At 43.0% G+C, this 18767-nt stretch overlaps 1 protein-coding gene across 7 annotated transcripts in view; it reads left to right on the forward strand.

The window, feature by feature from the left end:
* The window catches only part of PTPRM (protein tyrosine phosphatase receptor type M), a 745966-nt gene that overhangs the window by 153092 nt on the left and 574107 nt on the right, over window positions 1-18767 (forward strand). The gene's annotated exons all lie outside the window — the stretch shown is intronic.

Raw genomic sequence — 18767 nt, forward strand, 5'->3', positions numbered from 1 at the left:
AATGATTTCTAAGCCTCTTAGTGAAACAAGCTTGCTATTTTTGAACACACCATCTTTTATATTGCCACGTCTTCCTCCAAAATACTTTGTGGATTTAACCGTTTCTCCTAATTTGGAAGCCACCTGTGTGCTCCTGGGCGATGGTTAGTCTCTCTTCTGTTCTGGTTCATACCGTGCAGCTGCAGATTGAATTTTATTCCTTGCATCCATCTCCGCTCAGGAGTCCAGAATGGCTCTTTATTGGCCATGAGAGCAAATAAAAGTTTTCTGTTAGATGTGGAAGACACTCTAGCACTCTAAGACCTGGTATTCTTACCTGGACTATGCCACACCCCCATTTTCTTCCACCCACCTTTGGTCATTCCTGGAACAGTTCCACAAATCTGGATGGAGCGTGTGCCGTCTCATGACTGCAGTTTTTTGCATCCGATTTCTTCATTTGTGGATGAGTGCCTTTCCACTAGAATTGCCTCCTGCACAGCCTCTGTCCCCAACAAAACTGAATTCTAGTATAACTGAAACATTCTATGTCCAGGGTTGAACATCCAAGACCAGAAGTGATAAGATGGAAGCAAGTGCCCTTGGGTTTGAGTGTATTTGTTTTTTGTTTTTTTTAAATTTTTATAGATTATACTCCATTTTTTTTTTTGATAAATTGATTGCTTTTTTGGCTGCATTGGGTCCTCGTTGCTGCACCCGGGCTTTCTCTAGTTGCAGCGAGCGGGGGCTACTCTTCGTTGCAGTGTGCGGGCTTCTCGTTGCAGTGGCTTTTCTTGTTGTGGAGCATCGCCTCTAGGCGCACGGGCTTCAGTAGTTGTGTCACGTGGGCTCAGTAGTTGTGGCTCGCAGGCTCTAGAGCACAGGCTCAGTAGTTGTGGCACACAGCTTTAGTTGCTCTGCGGCATGTGGGATCTTCCCGGACCAGGGCTCGAACCAGTGTCCCCTGCGTTGGCAGGCAGATTCTTAACTACTGAGCCACCAGGGAAGTCCCGTTGAGTGTATTTGTTGAATGAATGATTTTTTCATCTGGCATTTACCAAGCCTAAGAACAATTTTTAAATTATTTTCCTCCTTCCTGTTCCCCCTCCAAGTTTCCCTTTGATTATATGTATATAATCAAATGAATTAAGTGTTTCGTGGTTTCAGCCAACTTCAACTCTTCCTGAAAATCATCTTGTAAGGATTCACCAAGTTTTCGGCCTAAGTTAATAAACCAAGTTAAAGTCTGCTGAACGCATTTCTGTGTTTTTTGGATGTTGTCATCTCTGCAGTGTGATTCTGAGCGTCATTTGTGCTTGGCCTGTATGACATTCTAGAAAAGTACCTTGAGTACTTCTCTTTTAATATTTCTGTGATTTCTAGAAGTAGGAAACATGACAGTAATGGCTACGTTTAGGTTTTATTAAGGTTGCACATGAACTTGTGAGCAATGTAAATAATACTCAGAGAAAACTGCCTACTCAGCTCCGATGTCCTTTGGCGTCTTAGCTGTGACCACTTGGCAAAAAGTGCTCCTGCAAAGCTTATTAGGGACTTCAGTGGATGCTCTTCGCTTAAAGTCTTTCTTGTTTATTTTTTGTAAGTATTCTTAATTTTCTAATGCCTCTTGAAAGGAAAAAGTCATTTAGGAGTTTAATAATTGGGAAGGGGTGGATTCTGGAAATGTTATGATGAACAGGAAATGGAGGAACAGATCTTCGGTTTAGTAGAGAGTTGAAGACAGTTTGTCAGGGGATGCAGCTCTTTTTCTACCCGTATAAATTTGATTGAACGTATTTGGAAATTAGTAATTTTGTAAAACATCCATGGAGAAGTAGCCAGTGATCTCCCTGTATCCCATCCAATACTCCTGAAAGGAAAAAAATTGAGGTGAGTAAGTTTCGAAAACAGCCACATACTGACTTGATGTCTAGTTACCGTTATTGACGTGCTTATATCATCCTGAGAAATTTATCTCTGCCAGCTTTCGTTTGCTTCTCAGTTGAAAGAGCACGATCCTTCCTAGATGGTGGGGTTGTTAAGTATGCGTGTTCAGTGGGGTATGTCAAGTCACTGTTACATAGCAGGGGGTCAGTAGCATCAAATTCCCTTCTCATCCCCTATGTGTAATATAACCAGGGTTTAAATCAACACACTGAGTTAGTTCATATATGACTGCGCACCAGCTTTGTTGTACTACCTTTAAGATGTTTCAAATGGTTAAATTTGCTTCTCTTTGAAATGCCATTTTTATCATTGTTCACATAATTTTGTTTTGGCTGTGTGGGCTCATGTTTTTGGTGGAATCACACCATTTTCTGTTGGTTTGATGTATAATTCTATTTTCTTTTTGGCTGTATGCATACTCTCTCATTTTGGGACCCATGGCACTGTTGGATTTTTGGCTTCGCTCACCTTTTTTTTCCCCTTCTCCTCTTTGGCCCATCTCTTCCTGTTTCATTTTGACACCGCTAACATAACTGTTCACGCGTGTTTTGTAAGTCTTCCCAGTACATCTTTAATGGCGCAGTATTCCTTTTTATTCTTTTTTATTTTTCAAAATGACAAGCTTATATTTCAAGTATGTGAAAATGCCTTAGAACACCATGTTGAATATTGATTAGTGGGCATTTAAAATCTTAACCAGGGTTGTGTAGTTCTGTTTTGGTTTTCTATTTCTTCTTTACATTTTTTTAATCATATACCTGATAGTTTTTGTCAGCAGTGAATGATTCCTAAGGATCCTTCTGTGCATAGCACTGTGTTGGGTCTTGCAGGAAGCATTTTAAAAGAGACCCTATGCAATGAATCCCCATTTCCTGTGAGTTTTTGTAGGCAGAGTTTCATAGAATATGATTGTCACCTTCTGGGTGCTTGAATCTAAAACAAATACGGACACAGAGCCCAAGTAGATATTTGAACGAGAGTATGTACATAGTAAACAAATAGACATTCGCATCCCTTACCGTGGACTAGACTCGGACTCCCCCTATTCCCGCTCCTCATTTCCTCCAAGTGTTGAGATGTTAGGCTGCTCTCCACATCACCTGGAATAATTTCTAGGCAGTTGTACCACTTGAAAACAAGGTAACACGTCCTTTGATTGGACAGGCTGTTGCACTTCCTGTGATGGATAGCATCTTTGCAGCAGGTTGCTTTATGCTTTCCAGTTTGTCCTCTGGAGAGATAAGCAGCAGGAATGGACATCGATGGTTCGGGGATCTCAGGGCAAGAGGGAGGCAGGCTCACCTCCCTCTGAGGGGGCCAAGCTGGGATGGAGGCCCCTGCCTTCTCCTGGCAGCTGGAATGTGGACATGTCGACGTGCAGCCAACCTAGAAGCTTAACGCAGGAAATGTGAACCTTGAGGGAATGACCAGGGGAGTGAGTTAGAGATGATTCCCTGTGTGGCTTTGGCAGAGGGCAGAGTGCCGTGAGAGTCCAGTGGTCCTAGGCGGACTGCCCCTGGGGCCCAGTCCTGTCTGCGTCTCTCCAGGTCACCGCCAGAGCATGGCTCTCCCAGCTACCATTTCTTAGTTACCCTTCTCATGAATGGCTCTTTGTTTAAATTGACCAGGGTACACTTTGTGATATTTGGAGCAGAGAATCTGAAGATAACAGTCAGACAAATCAAACAAGTGGTCATAGTGGAGGACGTGCACCCTTACAGGAAAGGGTAGAATTATCCATGAAGAAACAGGCAAACAGAGATTGGCCTGGAAAACAAAAAGACCATCCAGAAGGAATCAAGGTAAATCTATTAGAGGTGAGAAGGGAAGTTTAGGGCTGATTTACAGGACTTAACAAAGAAGAAAACAAGCTTCGTTTTTCATCTCGAAGGTCCTTTGAGGAGGTAGATACTGTGATCTTGTTAAACAGCCTGGCTCTTTTTCACAGTGAGAAGGACCAGAAATAAGAAGATGAATAGGAAAATGGCAACACATCCTTTCAGAGTGTGGGTAGGGGTGGGCTTCTTGCTACAGGGAGGAGAAGAACCTGTATGACCCATACAGAGGAATCATTGAAATTAGGTCCATAGCAAACCCAGGACTTGAGGACAGTGCAAGAATTTGGTGCCGTGTGGGTCATTTGGCTTTTAAACTGATCCAAAATAAAATGAGATGAAAACACTCTGCTCCCATCTGTGTCTTTTCTTAAGTATTGTCGGCCCAGTGTGTGGCCAGACCTTTTTAATATAGAAAATCCTGCCTTAAAAAATGATAGGATACAATCAATTATCTTTGTGCTCTTCCACAATTTTTTAATTTTGTGGTCCCTTTGCCACTTCCTGTGTGGGAGACTAAGGTAAGGATTTGAAGAATAGGAGTTTTGAACTGCTCTGGTCACATCCATTTCAATGCAAACCTCGCTCTCTCTCTCTCTCGTTTCACTTGCACAGATTTGTTGCATTTTGGGGTCTTTGTAAGATCTGTCTTCATTTCCTCTGTCCCTGTCAGACTCCTATATTTCCTTGTCCTTTTTGGCCAAACACCATTGTTTTCATCCTCCTTGTGGAGCAGTAGATGCTCTTCGAGCTTTGATGTTAATTTCCTTTCTCTCACAGCAGCTTGGAGCTGGCAAGCACTAACGTCTCTTTCCAGTTTTGAAGGGAGATTTGATCTCTCAGCACCCTGCCACCGTGTCTGTGCTTTCTTCCTTTCTTTCTTTCCTTTATATTCTTTGTTTCTTTATTGAGGTATAACCGACATACAACATACTGTACAAGTGGTAAGTCTCTGCACATGTGAAACCATCACCAAAATCAAGATAGTGAACATACTCATCGGCCCCAGATTTCCCTTGCGCCCTTTATAATACCTTCATCCTGTCCCCAGCGACCCACAGATCTTCTATCACATTAGTTTGCAATTCCTAGAAGGTATGATTCCTGGCATCATACAATATGTCCTCTTTTAATTTTTTTTAATCTGGCTTCTTTCACTTAGCATCATCATTCTGAGATTCACCCATGTTGCATGCAATGCACGTCCGGTCTTTTTAATTGCAGAGTTGTATTCTATTGTGTGGCTATACCAGAGTGTGCTTATCCATTTCTCTGTTGGTAGACATTTGAGTGATATCCAGTTTCTGGCTGTTAGAAATAAAGCCACTAAGAACATCTGTGTACAAATCTTTGTTTAGACGCAGGCTTTCGTTTCTCTTGGGTAGACGCCTAGGAATGGGATGGCTAAATCATATGGTGGGCTATATATTGAACTTTTTAGGAAACTGCCAACTGTTCTGCAAAGTGGTTGTATCATTTTACATTTCCACCAATAGTGTAAGAAGGTTCCAATTGCTCCAGATACTTGTTAACACTTGGCATGGTCAGTTTTCACCTTTAGCCATTCTAATAGGTGTATATTTGTACCTCATCTTTTCATGTGCTTATTTGCCATCCTACATCTTCTTTGGTGAAATGTCTATTCAAATATGTTGCCCATATATATATATATTTTTTTTTTGGTACGCGGGCCTCTCACTGTTGTGGCCTCTCCCGTTGCGGAGCACAGGCTCCGGACGCGCAGGCTCAGCGGCCATGGCTCACGGGCCCAGCCGCTCCGCGGCACGTGGGATCTTCCCGGACCGGGGCACGAACCCGTGTCCCCTGCATCGGCAGGCGCACTCTCAACCACTGCGCCACCAGGGAAGCCCTGTTGCCCATATTTTTAATTGGGTTATTTGAGTCTTATGATTGACCTTTGAGAGTTCTTTATATTTTCTGAGTATAAGTCTTTTTTCAGATCCATGAATATTTTCTCCAGTCTGTGGCTTGTCTTTTCATTCCCTTAACAGTGTCTTTTTTTAAAAAAATTTTTTTAACATCTTTATTGGAGGATAATTGCTTTACAATGGTTGTTAGTTTCTGCTTTATAACAAAGTGAATCAGCTATACATATACATATATCCCCATATCTCCTCCCTCTTGTGTCTCCCTCCCACCCTCCCTATCCCACCCCTCTAGGTGGTCACAAAGCACGGAGCTGATCTCCCTGTGCTATGCGGCTGCTTCACACTAGCTATCTATTTTACATTTGGTAGTGTATACATGTCCATGCCACTCTCTCACTTCTGTGTTTTCATGATGGTTCGTTGTGGTTGCTTTCAGTGCAAGGTTGGATTTCTGATGCAAATGGAAAAACGAACAAGCAGTTAATTCTGTGCATCCTTTTGTCTTCCTGTAAACACACCTGCCACGGCGTGTTACCCCTCTAAGCGCTCCTGCTTAACGTGCTTCGGTTTGTCAAGAATTGATTTGTTTGGCAGAATTATTCATAGTTGATTCTAGGAGTAAATTTTCCCCGGTATCTATCTGTAGAAATAAATCTCACTTCTCCGTGCCTTTCTTTAATTAGCTTGTTTCTGTTGTCATCAAATATTCATTTAATGAGTCTATAAAGGATCTTCAGTAGTGTTAAGTTGTCAGTGCTGTTTGGGGATAAAATTCAAGATTGACATCAAACGTGTCCATTTTAGTAAAGATGCAATTGACTTAAGTAGTATAAATGGGAGGGGTATCCATGAAGCAGTCGTCCTGCTGTAATCATGTGTAACGATTACACTGTAAGGAAAACCTGCCTTGAGGAATTGCGAAACCAAGGGTCAAGTTCACCTCTGCCGTCACCTGCCTCCCTACTCTTGGCAAGTCAGAGCAATGGTCTGACCCAGGGTTCCCCAGGAACCGGGCGGCACAGCAGGAGGTGAGTGGTGGGCGAGCCAGCGAAGCTTCATCTGCCGCCCCCCCCCCCCCCCCCCCCCGGTCGCTCGCATTACCGCCTGCACCATCCTCTCCTCCCCTCCGCCCTGTCCGAGGAAAAATTGTCTTTCATGAAACCAGTCCCTGGTGCCAAAAAAGTTGGGAACTGCTGGTCTAACCTATTCCTTTGTCTGTAAGATGGGATAACATTTTTGCCCTCCTTTTTCACCTGGCAGTTGTGGCGACCACATGGAATCATGAATGTGGCAGTGCGGTCATCCCATTCCTGCCCTGGGAGGACCCCAGCCGGGGGTTATTCTGCTCTGCTCGGCCTTTGCAGCCTGGTCTTCATCCCTCCTTTGTACTCTTCGCGCTAAGCAGCCTTCTCACAGGTCCCCCTCCCTCTGTGTTTATACTCTCCGGAGTCCCTCTGACTGCCCCTCAAGGCTGGAGCCATCTTCCTGACTACCTTAAATGCCTTCTCCCCTGTGGATTCTCCCTTGTTCATCCTGATCTGCAATAGCCTCGTAGTGATCTCTGGTCCTCCATCACCTTAGCGACCTGTGGCTCTCTGTCGTCACGATGCTGGATCATCGTTGGTCCCATATGTGTCCTGGATTGCTAACAAGATGAAAATCGAGGGTCAGGATCCTGAGTCTTGCACTCTGTTACCACACTGCACAGAACCCTGGTATGGATCAGGGGTTACTGGATGCTGACTGGAGTGGCTTTGATAAATCAGGGAAACCCCGCAGACTCAGTTTCCTTCCTTGCATAGTACTTGGGGTGCTCTGTGTGCCTGGGTAGAGATGTAAGTTGGCCATCCTTAAGTCTTACTACAGATAGTTAAGGGGTGACCACCCTGGGCAGCCAGGTGCCAGGCTCTGTGTCTGTAATAAGATCGGGGTGCTCGCTGTGTGGCTGGGGAGACCAGCGCTCGAGTGTACACCGTCCAGAGCAAGAAGAGGGATGTGGTGTCACATGGGAGAGTTACGGGCGTTCAGTGAAGAGCCAATACACTGGGAATAGGGTGAGGGCTGGCACATGCTGCGGCAGTGGGTCTTTATGGACGAGTGAGCAAGGGTTTGCTGGGAAGGTGCGTGGGACGTGCCCCCCGGCGAATGTACAGGAGCGTCCAGGAGCCTGCTGTGCATGGGGGCCAGTGTGGTTGTGTGTGGAACCCGGTGTGCAAGAGCAGGTGAGGATGCAGAGGGAGATGCCCTTTGGTCATGTGGAAATGAGAACTGGGCTCCTTAGGAGAGAGGCACGTGGGAGCCAGAGGAGCCTCGACTTTAGGACCAGCCGATGCCACAAGGGGCGAGGAGAATGGCCATGGTGGAGGGTCTTCCCTGCTGTTCAGTCAGTGGCAGCATCACAGGGAAGAGACCTAAAATTCAAAGCCCCAGCATTACTTCCAACAATTCTGATTCTGCAGGTCTGGGGTGGGGCTCAGCATCTGTGTCTTAAGAAACTATCCAGGTGATCTGATGCAGGGGATCATTGACCCACCCTTTGAGTAAATGCTGAATTGTCCCTAAAGAGCTTTGTAAATCCAAACAATTATCAGATTTGCACGTTATCCATTTGTCCTGGCAGGCAGGTCATGGATAGCTCTGTTCGGAGTCTCAAAGGATCCGTACATTCTATAAAGCTTAAAATCACTGAGCTAGGAAAAAATAACGTAAGACAGAATGAGAACAGTGCTATAGCCAGAATACAGGAGAGTGGTAACCTTTAAAGAAACATTTTGTGATATAGGGAAAGTTGATGTTTACAAGAACCCGACTATAACACATTAGGAAAGGGAAGGCTTGGCATCCCGTTTGTAAATCAGGATTTATGTTTGGGTGAATATCTCAATGTTTAAAGGAGATACAGTGCTTGGTGGATGTAGAGATTTCACGATTTATCTACAATAGGTTTTTTTTAAAACAATTTTTTCCCTGACCTAATGAAATCATCTGCTTTCCCCTGAGTTTTATTTTTTTAATTTTGAAGTTAGCAATATATAACAGTTCAGTATCATGAAGGTCTTTACTGAGAATTTTTAGTACCGGTGCTACATTTTGCTCTCCTGCGGTGAAGGTCACGCCTGCATTTCTATGATAAACATCTTTCTGAAATTTATGAAGGAAAAAATTGATATTGACGCAACTTGGTTTTCACTCCCAACCCGAGAGCTTTCACGTCAGTCAAGTGTACAGCTGAAAAGTGGTACCTGCTCCATCTTTTCTTCCTAAACCCAAAGTGGGCATATGGTTGATCCTGGCAACACAAGTACCAGGAATGGGATGCAGTAACTCTAGGGTGGAGGCTCTGATCAAGGATGCACTTCCCAGTGATGGTTGAGGCTGAGGGATCCACTGGTAACCACAGTTGTTCTTGGCAGTGGGGTTTGGCTCCTGGAGTCCCATATTTAATCATTGGCTTAAACATTACATGAAAGGTTACTATTTCTTAAGCCCAGTCAATATTCTATTGATCCACAAGGGTTTATTCTCCATTCATATGGTACCCAGCACTAGGTTAGATATTGTCCATATGGCCAAGCGCCAGGGCCAACAATTAGCTTGCTGAAGAGTGTCCCATAAGAGAGACCCAGGCCACGTGTGATCAAATGCAAAATTACACACTCAGATGATTAAAACCAATTATGCAACAACACTTTGATTAACTAATCCCAGTGACCACAGCTTCTTGTAACAACTCAGCCAGATTGAAAGAAAAAAATGTTTCATGAGAAGCAGAGTTCTCCACTTTCCTGACTTTATATTAAAAATATCCCAGTGGGGCTTCCCTGGTGGCGCAGTGGTTGAGAGTCCGCCTGCCGATGCAGGGGACACGGGTTCGTGCCCCGGTCCGGGAAGATCCCACATGCCGTGGAGTGGCTGGGCCCGTGAGCCATGGCCGCTGAGCCTGCGCGTCCAGAGCCTGTGCTCCGCAACGGGAGAGGCCACAGCAGTGAGAGGCCCGCATACAGGGGAAAAAAAAAAAAATCCCAATGAATCATTTCTGAAGCAAATAGGGCTCATTGCAGGCATATTATGAAGTCATTGACCTTGATATTATATTCTTTTTTGGAACCTTTCTCCATCAGCGTTTTCTATGTCTAGTGTTATCTTTACCAAGATAAGAAATATATCTTGTTCTTTGTACTTGTGGATTTTTTGCCTAGGCTACACACCCTAGGTCTAAATAAATACTTTTTGGAGTGGGTGTGGTTAGAGAACCAGTTGTAGGAATACATTTTGGTTAGTGTTTGTTTGAGTTTTAGATTTTGAGCCTCTTTGCTAGAGACTGAAAAATGTAAACTGGTTCAGATAATTTTAGTCATGAGTCCGCAGGTGCCAAGGAGTGGGGTATGTTGAGAAGAGTCCTACTGAAATTATATTGGCTATTCTCAAATAATCCTTTCAGCACATATGATGTAATCTTTTGGTAGTATGCTTGGATAGGAACGATCACCCCAAATTGGTCCCAGCCCACATAGGGTCAAGAATGGTGGGTGCCTGGTCCTATGATTTGGGTTCTCTGCTCTTCCCAGCCCTCACATCCACGTTCATATCAGTAGGGTTTCTTCTACCTCCTCACTATGTCGTCCTAAACATTCTCCTCTCTTTAACGTTGGGCTCAGCCATCCTTTTGCTTACATTATTTAACATTATCTCATTTAGTTTTTAGATGATAATCAGACCCCCCCCAACCATACACCTTGGCTACACACCAACACATTTTAACCTCCATTGTGTTCCTGATAAAGAAGTATTGTATTTAAGAGAAGAGAGAGAAAAATAATAGGATGTATACCTTTAGAATGGAAATACAGTTGACCCTTGAGTGACATGGGGGGTTAGGGGCACCAACCCTCCACGCACTTGGAAATCCGGGTACGATTTATGGTGGACCCTTCATATCTGGGGTTCATCCGTATCCAGGGTTCCTCTGTATCTAAGGTTCATCTGTATCCCTGGTCCTGTGTCCCTAGATTCAACTAGCCAGGCCAGGTCGTGTAGTGCTGTAGTATTTACTACTGAAAAACATCCGAGCATAAGTGGGCCCATGCAATTCAAATCCCTGTTGTTCAAGGGGTCCACTGTATTATCTTAGGGATCATCTAGACCTGGATTTGTTAAATATTGTTAACTATTAGATTTTGATGGTACAAGTCTTTTGTTGGAACCCCAACATTTAAAGTAAATAAAAGTTGACTATATCAGGTAGACTCAGGGTTTAGAATGACCTGGAATGGGTCTGGAAGAACCTTCACAATCTGAGGGTTCTGAGGATTACAGTGTGAAAAACCAGCAATCTAGTTCCTCCTGCTCTTTTATATAGATCAGGACGCTGAGGAAGGGGAGCCAACATTGACCTATTTACCAGATAAGAAGGTAGGTAAGTGGATAGGTAAGTAGGTAGGTGGGTAGGCAGTGTAATATGTATGTGTGTATATAAACACATATACTGTATATATACAAAGTCGTTTAATCCTTATAACATTCTAGAAGGTAGATGGTTTTACAGGTGATTAGATGAGGAAAGCTTTTAAGTTGACAGAGTTGGGGCTCACCTTAGGTCTTTTTGGCGGCAAATCTACATTCTTTGCATCATACCTTCACGCTGCCGGATGGCGCTCCACCTGAAGCCACACGGGCAGGGACAGGACTGGGACCCAGGCCCCTGCATCCTGGTCCAGGGCTGTCCCCCTAGACCACCTTTTCTCTTTAGTCAGTGGCCAAATAGTACCTGCTAAAAGAGTAACGGGAATATTGAGGAAGCAGTTAAAAAGATGGACACTCCAGCAGTGCTGACCTTGAGAAGAGTTAATGTTCTTAGTACCCTGTGTTTTAGCAACTAATTGGTCATGTAAAATGACTGGAAGGAAGCTGATTCACAAGTGATTTTTGTGCTCTCTCAGTATTGTTCTTAGCTCAGAGAATTTTCCATGGAATCCAGCTTCCTAATTTAAAACATTATATGATGAATTATTTTTCTTCAAAATACTCTCTTTATGGCCTGAGAATTGAAGTTTGATGTTGAATTTTCAAGTATTCACTACTTTTATGTTTCATGAACTTGAAAGGTACAGAACACGTAATCATTAACATTCTTTTTAGGTTTCGAATATAAAATCAAACATGAACGATTGAAGCATTAAACCAGAGTTCCAGTACAATACCCAGAAAATCCCTCTGCTTTTTGTTGACTTATGCTGAGGCCTTATTATGCAGATGCTTAGAATAACGGGCCGTGGATATCTTAGCTTCTTGCCTCTCGTTGCCGACTCCGATTTTCTTTTTCTCTGGAGCGTTTAGGGACAGGAGATCTTCAGGATGAGTTTTGTTTTTCTCTTGGCTCCTGCAGCATTTTCCATCTTTCTCCTTTGTAACTACTTCCTTGGCCCCCGAGTTGTCTTCCTGGAGGACCAGGGCATCTTTATCACCCTCCACATCTTTCCCGTAACCCTCGCCCCTTCCCCCCAGGGCCCTATGTAACATCCGGCACACAGTGAGATGGGGGAGGAAAGAGATGCTGTGAGTCAGATCAGAAAGGCAGGAGCTCCAGAAGCAGGATTTCTTCTTTCCTTGCTGTAGCCAGTGTGGTTAGTGAATAGAGACCATTAGTATTTCTTTTCCACTGTTTCTAATAAAGATAGAAAAGTGAACAATTTTCCATCTTACTTTTGTTACACAGATCTTTAAGAAATTCCATTAAACCCAGTAGGTCTGTAATGAGTAGTAAGCAGCTTCCAAGGACTGGGGATGCGGAGGTGAAGAGAGTATTTCTAGGCCCAAAGAAGCTCATGGTTCAGCAGAGAAGATAAACAGATCACAATCGTATTGCTGTATAGGTGATACGGACGTCTACAAGACCTATATGTCTTGTGATGGTACAGCGGCAGGAGTGGTTGATTTTATCTGTGAAACAGGTACCCAGGAGAGGTGGCCTGTGAGCTCGGATTTGCACAGAAGAGAATAGGAGTCTGCCAGCCATACTCTGGGCTGGGGATGCAGGGACACAGGGAGAGCACGTGGGCAGCAGCATCATTGAGGTGGATCTCCAGACAGTCGGGGATTACTAGATTATACTCTGAAAGGGAAGCGGAGGCAGGAAATGAAGATAAAGAGGTAGGCAAGGTCAAGTCCGGAAAAACCCCCGGGTTACATGATAACATTTGCACATTATCCCGTGGGCAACGAGGTACCCATGGTATAACGCAGGGGATAACACATAAAACAGCTGTGTGCTTTATGAAAGGTCAGCTTGCTGGGCGTGTGTGGGGTAAACTGGAGAGGGCAGAGTCTAGACATGAGAGGATGGGCCAAGTTCAGTGGGGACGTGAGCTGCAACTCCAGTTGTGGTGTGCTGGGGATGGGAGACTGATAGGAGAAGCTTTTAGGAAGTTTTGGGGGAAAGTGTTGGGCAGACTCCTGGCTGACTCACAGAGTTTTGGCTCGAGCCTCTGGCTTGTGGTTCCACCAGCCAAAGTCGGCTGTATCCACACAGAGCCGCCTGGCACTTTAACTTCCTGTTTCAGGTACCATGTCCCCACGCCTGGCTGTGGCCCCCTTTGATGTTCATCATCTTGTAACAGTGAGTGCACTTTCCCATCTGCCACCAAGTCCAACCATCACCCTCTCCTTGGAGATAGATCATAAATATTACAAAAGTGTCATATCTTCCATAGGCATTAAATCCTCGGGGATTTGCCTATGGTCAGAATTGCCCTCTGAAAATCCTTCAGGAAACTTCTGGGTTGAAGACCAGCATTTTGTTTGTCAAAAGACTGTAGGTCTTTAAACATGAGAATGATGCTGAACCCAAGAGATGTATGCACTTAGAAAGGAAAGACTTCTGTCTGTCATCATCCTCCCATTTTCATGGTTGAAACCACACACGTTAATTGTACCTATGATGTAAGCCCTGCATACGCCCTTTTTGTACGGTGAGCAAGACACGCCATCTGTGACCTGCCCAGAGATAGAATAGGTAGCTGACGGATCCAGGACTTAATGAATCCCGGGTCTCAGATTCCCGTGAGGTTGAATGAGTCTTACAAGTTCCCAATTTTTGTTGTAGAATAAGTACTCCTAATAATAGGAAATTGGAATGAATGCTTTACCAAGAGGATATAGGAAATTGTATTTACTTTTTCCTTATACATAATTTGATTCTACCCAATGAATGGGATGTATAGAAAAAATGTTCATTGAAGGAAATATATTTGGTTCAGTTTGGGTTAATCAGTGAAAATAAACAATTGGCTGGCTGTTTTAAGCTGAATAACACGGCTTGGCTGTACTGCCTATTGGTGAGTTCAGGAGTTTATTTTATCACCTGTCCCAGATAATGATTTTATGCTAATAAAATCATCAAGAGATGAATTTGTAAATCATACTAAACTGGCAGGAGCACTACGGGGCATAAAATTAAATTCTGTCCTTTATTAATTTCCTGGGTATCTCTGACCAACAACCAGGATCGTTTTCTACCTAGGATACCTCTTCTTGTTGAGTAGTTCCACTTAGGAGAAAAATTACAGATTGGGAGTTTCTTAGCATGAAATTAGAGAATGGAATTCAGTGCTTTCATCAAGCAGTGTTATTCTGTTGCCCTTATTCACCTGAGAGATATTTATAACTTAAAAAGAGTTATTTAGAGCAGTGATCTCCAAAAGGCTTTCTCCATGCCCTTTGAGGCGTATAATACACAATCTGTTGATGTATGGAAGAAAATAATTGAACTTAATTTGTATTTATTTTCTAGTTTGTACCTTAAAAGGTCAATTATATGTGTGTCTAATAATCTGAATATGTGGAGGACTACATTATATAATTTATAAGTAAAATGGGATGGTTGGGCCTTTTAATGTTTATTTATTTATTAATTTTTAAAATCTTAAAATCCAAAATGTTTATTTAGCTTTTTAAATTGAAGTATAGTTAATTTACAATGTGTTAGTTTCAAGTGTACAGCAAAGTGATTCAGTTATATATAATCTATCTATATATATATTTATATATAGTGTATATATATATATTCTTTTTCAGATTCTTTTCTGTTATAGATTATTACAAGATATTGAGTATAGTTCCCTGTGCTATACAGTATGCCCTTGTTGTTTATCTATTTTATACATAGTAATGTGTATCTGTTAATCCCAAACTCCTAATTTATCTCTTGCTGCCACCTCTCCTATCCCCTTTGGTAAACATAAGTTTGTTTTCTATGTCTGAGTCTATTTCTGTTTTGTAAATTAGTTTATCTGTATCATTTTTTTTTAGATTCCACCTGTAAGTGATATCACATGATATCACTTTCTCTGTCTGACTTACTTAGTATGATAATCTCTAGTTCCATCCATGTTGCTGCAAACGGCATCATTTCATTCTTTTTTATAGCTGAGTAAAAGGTTGTGCCTTTTTAAAAATCTGAAGTTACCTTTACCTTCCTCAAAATGTTTGAAACTACTGATCTAGAGCACTTTTCTAAAATGGGTCAAGGATTAGTTTATTCTGGGACCTCTTTTAAGACCCCCCTCTTCCTGAAGATCCTGGTTAAATAGGTCAGACTAGAACAGTGGTTATCAAACCTAAGTGTGCATCAGAATTACCTGGGGGTCTGGCTTGTTAAAACACAGAGTACCGATGCTGGGCCCCCCAGAGTTTCTGATGCAGTAGGTTGGAGGTGGGACCTGAGAACTTATATTTTCAACAGAATTCAGGGAACCACTTTGAGAACCTCAGCTCCCACCTGGGACTCGGGACACAGGCGACGCCCAAAATGAGGCGATGATTACTGATCTGGATTTTGTTCTTGCAGATACTCCAGCATTTTGTTTTCCTTTCCTACTCCTATTGCTCCCATAGAGGCAGACAGCTGCTTTTCACACTATGCTTTTCAATACTGGCATGGAGCATAAAAGCGCCAGTGTGATATTAAGGGAGATTCAAATGTACAGGGAATTCGTATGAGTGGTTTACTTAAATCCTCCCTGAGGTACTTATTTGTATATGAAAACTGAGACAGGTCACAAATGATTTGGCTGTATCTGTACAATATTTTGGAGTAGAAATAACACCATTACCCATTTTTAAAAAAACAGATTTTGAGGGGCTTCTGTGGTGGCGCAGTGGTTGAGAGCCCGCCTGCCGATGCAGGGAACGCGGGTTCGTGTCCCAGTCCGGGAAGATCCCACATGCCGCGGAGTGGCTGGGCCCGTGAGCCATGGCCTATGAGCCTGCGCATCTGGAGCCTGTGCTCCGCAACGGGAGAGGCCACAACAGTGAGAGGCCCGCGTACCGCAAAACAAAACGAAACGAAACGAAACAAAACAAAAACCCAGATTTTGAGATGCATAAGAAAAATACGTGGTTGGTTGTTGCCTTTTTAAAATCAGGCCTTTTTAAAAATTAGGAATTGATAGACTGATATGAAAAGAAAAATGCAGTAAGTGTGATAAGCCGTAGAAACTTTGACAACTCATATCCTTTGAATTATATAAAGTATATCTATCGGCAAATAGCATTTTTTTACCGTAGAGTGCGGCATGAGCCATTTAAATTCCCGTGCCATGTGTAAAAACTGCTTGCTAGATTAAATTATGTGGAAAAGCGTTCTATAATGCTTAGTGTCCGATTCACTAATCATCAGTGGGGCATTCAAAGTTTAAGAGGCATTGTATGCTTTCATTGTTGGCAGGCAATTAAATGTAGATGTCACTGGGATTGATTTACAAGAAGAAAGCAGTGGCTTAGCTATATTGGTGCAGGGTTTTTTTTCACTCTTAAAACAGTTATGTATATTATAGCTCACTTCTGTTTATCCTTTGAAAAATGTAGTTTATAGCCATTTGTCTCACAGTTCTAAATTTGAAATAAATGGAAAGGACCACCTGAGATTATGTGTATTTTAGGAAAATAGAGCATATAACATTAATTCTTTTAGCACTAGTTTTTGATCTGCCCTCTCTGTAGAGAGTCCCATTTAATACTTTATGCATTTGATAAAGGCTGCCTTAAATGGGGTCACTCTGTATTTAGAACAAATGAGAAAAATGTTCCAGAAATCTCCTCAAGGAGTATTACAGTCTTTTTACAAAATGACTTTTAAAAGGGCTGTAATTATAACAAGGAGAATGATTGCCGGAGTATATAAATCAATTTAACCTGTTAAAGTCAGAACAACTCAAAATGTGTGTGAATCTTACAAAGAGTGTGAAATTGACATTGGATTGTCCTCCTTTAGCTCCTTAGAAACGGCACTTTCAGGAGCTTATTTACAATGCAATTCATGTAACAATCATCGTATCAATACTACAGGTTGCCGTTTACTTATTTTACAGGGGCAGATTAAGGGTGAAGATGTGTAGACTTGAGAGAGTATGAACTCTGGACGCAGACTCTGCTTGGACTGCGAGTCCTACACCAAACTCTGCGTGACGTGGGCGATATTTGACCGCGCCAAACCGCCATCTGTAAAAACAGGGCTGTGTCCATCAAAGTCCAATCAGGAGACAGAGAACAGGCAGTAATTTGAACAGGGAGAGTTTAATATAAAGAATGTAACAGCAGATTAGAATGGAGAGGTTGGCTGGTGGAAAGCGTGCTCTAAAGAATAAAGGAATAGCAGATGTGAGGGGCGGTCCCTGCTCCAGGGCAGAAATGAAGTCCAAGGAGAAGATCCATCCGGAGCTGAGATCCAGGGCCCGGTGGATGGCAGGGAAGTCACTGTGGGGCCACACGCATAGAACTTGGAGGAAACGTGTCCTCTAGGGCAGCCGGGAAAGCTGTTCATAGGGGTGTCCTTCTGGGGCCGTCTCTCACAGAGTCGCAGAGGGGAGCTCTGGCAAGCGCTGTCTGCAGGGCCTTGCTGGCCACTGTGCACTGGAGAAGCTGCGCCTGGGAAGCCCCTGCCTTGTGGGCCTGGGGCTCCTGAAGCTGTGTGCTAGGGAGCCTTCCAGGGACCTCTGCAAGCGCCATCCTTCCTCCTGGACCCTCTACTGGCAAAGCTTAAAGTCTTGCCAGCTGGGACAGGAAGTGTATTCAGAGGGCCTGGCTATATTTTTGCAGAGGAAGCAATGAAAAGTGAGTTTAGGGCTCAGAGGTAATACATCAATACTTGGCAAAAGGATATTGATGCCCGCCTTTAGACTTCGTGAGATTAAATAATACACGTAGACATTTGCATGGGTTTTGTTATGTGACAGTTTCTTTGATCAGACGTATTGAGACCACAGTCTTACACTGGTTGTGACGATTAAACAAAGTAATGACTGTCTGTTGTCTGAAGCAGAGTCTGGCTGGCATGTAGCGGATGTTCAGGAAATGTTTGCAGATCACATGGTGCTCACATCATAGAGTTGACTAGTAACTTCAAGCTGAACAAAGAGTCCCAGGTAATGGTTCTCACCCTGAGACCTTAAAGGCTACAGGTAGCACCCTTTGATGGATCGTGAAGTCTGTTTTGTGGACCCAGACCCAACCTTTTACAAAATCGAATAGAACAGAAATGAAAAAGGCCAGTGTATCTCAGTGGCCATAAATGTGGTTTGTGAAATGTACATATACATGTGCTGGGTTACGATGTCATGACTGTGGGTCACAATAAAAAAAAAAATTGCTTAAATACTGCTCTACAGAGTGCGCTCTAATCCTTGTCCGTTTGGTTTCCTTTGTCTTCTCTCTAGTCCTGAAGGTTTAGTAGGATGTAGAATGGTCATGTGAAAGAACTTATAAGGTTTCCTTTGGGGAAAAAGTGGACCATCCTCTCCTTTATAGCTCCTGTCCTAATGATGTCATGCTACTTTTGGATCTACTGAATAATTCTCTGCTGTTCCAAAAAAAGAAGAAAGATAAATTCCCTCCAATATGCAAATGACAATATTTTATTTTCATAAATCATGGATGACCTTTATAGACAACTAGCCTTCCTATCTAATTATGGTCGGGAAAAAAATAAGAGTTCAACTTTTCTGAAACAAAAGTCATAATTTGTGGAGACTTCATTAACGTTTAACTGGCTTATAGTTTTCAACCATAATAAAACATGAACATGTTCAATGATTTAGTCACATTTGGAGCTGATTCATCTTGG

The sequence above is a fragment of the Globicephala melas genome, chromosome 13 (genome assembly GCF_963455315.2).
Source record: "Globicephala melas chromosome 13, mGloMel1.2, whole genome shotgun sequence".
NCBI classification, from domain to species: domain Eukaryota; kingdom Metazoa; phylum Chordata; class Mammalia; order Artiodactyla; family Delphinidae; genus Globicephala; species Globicephala melas.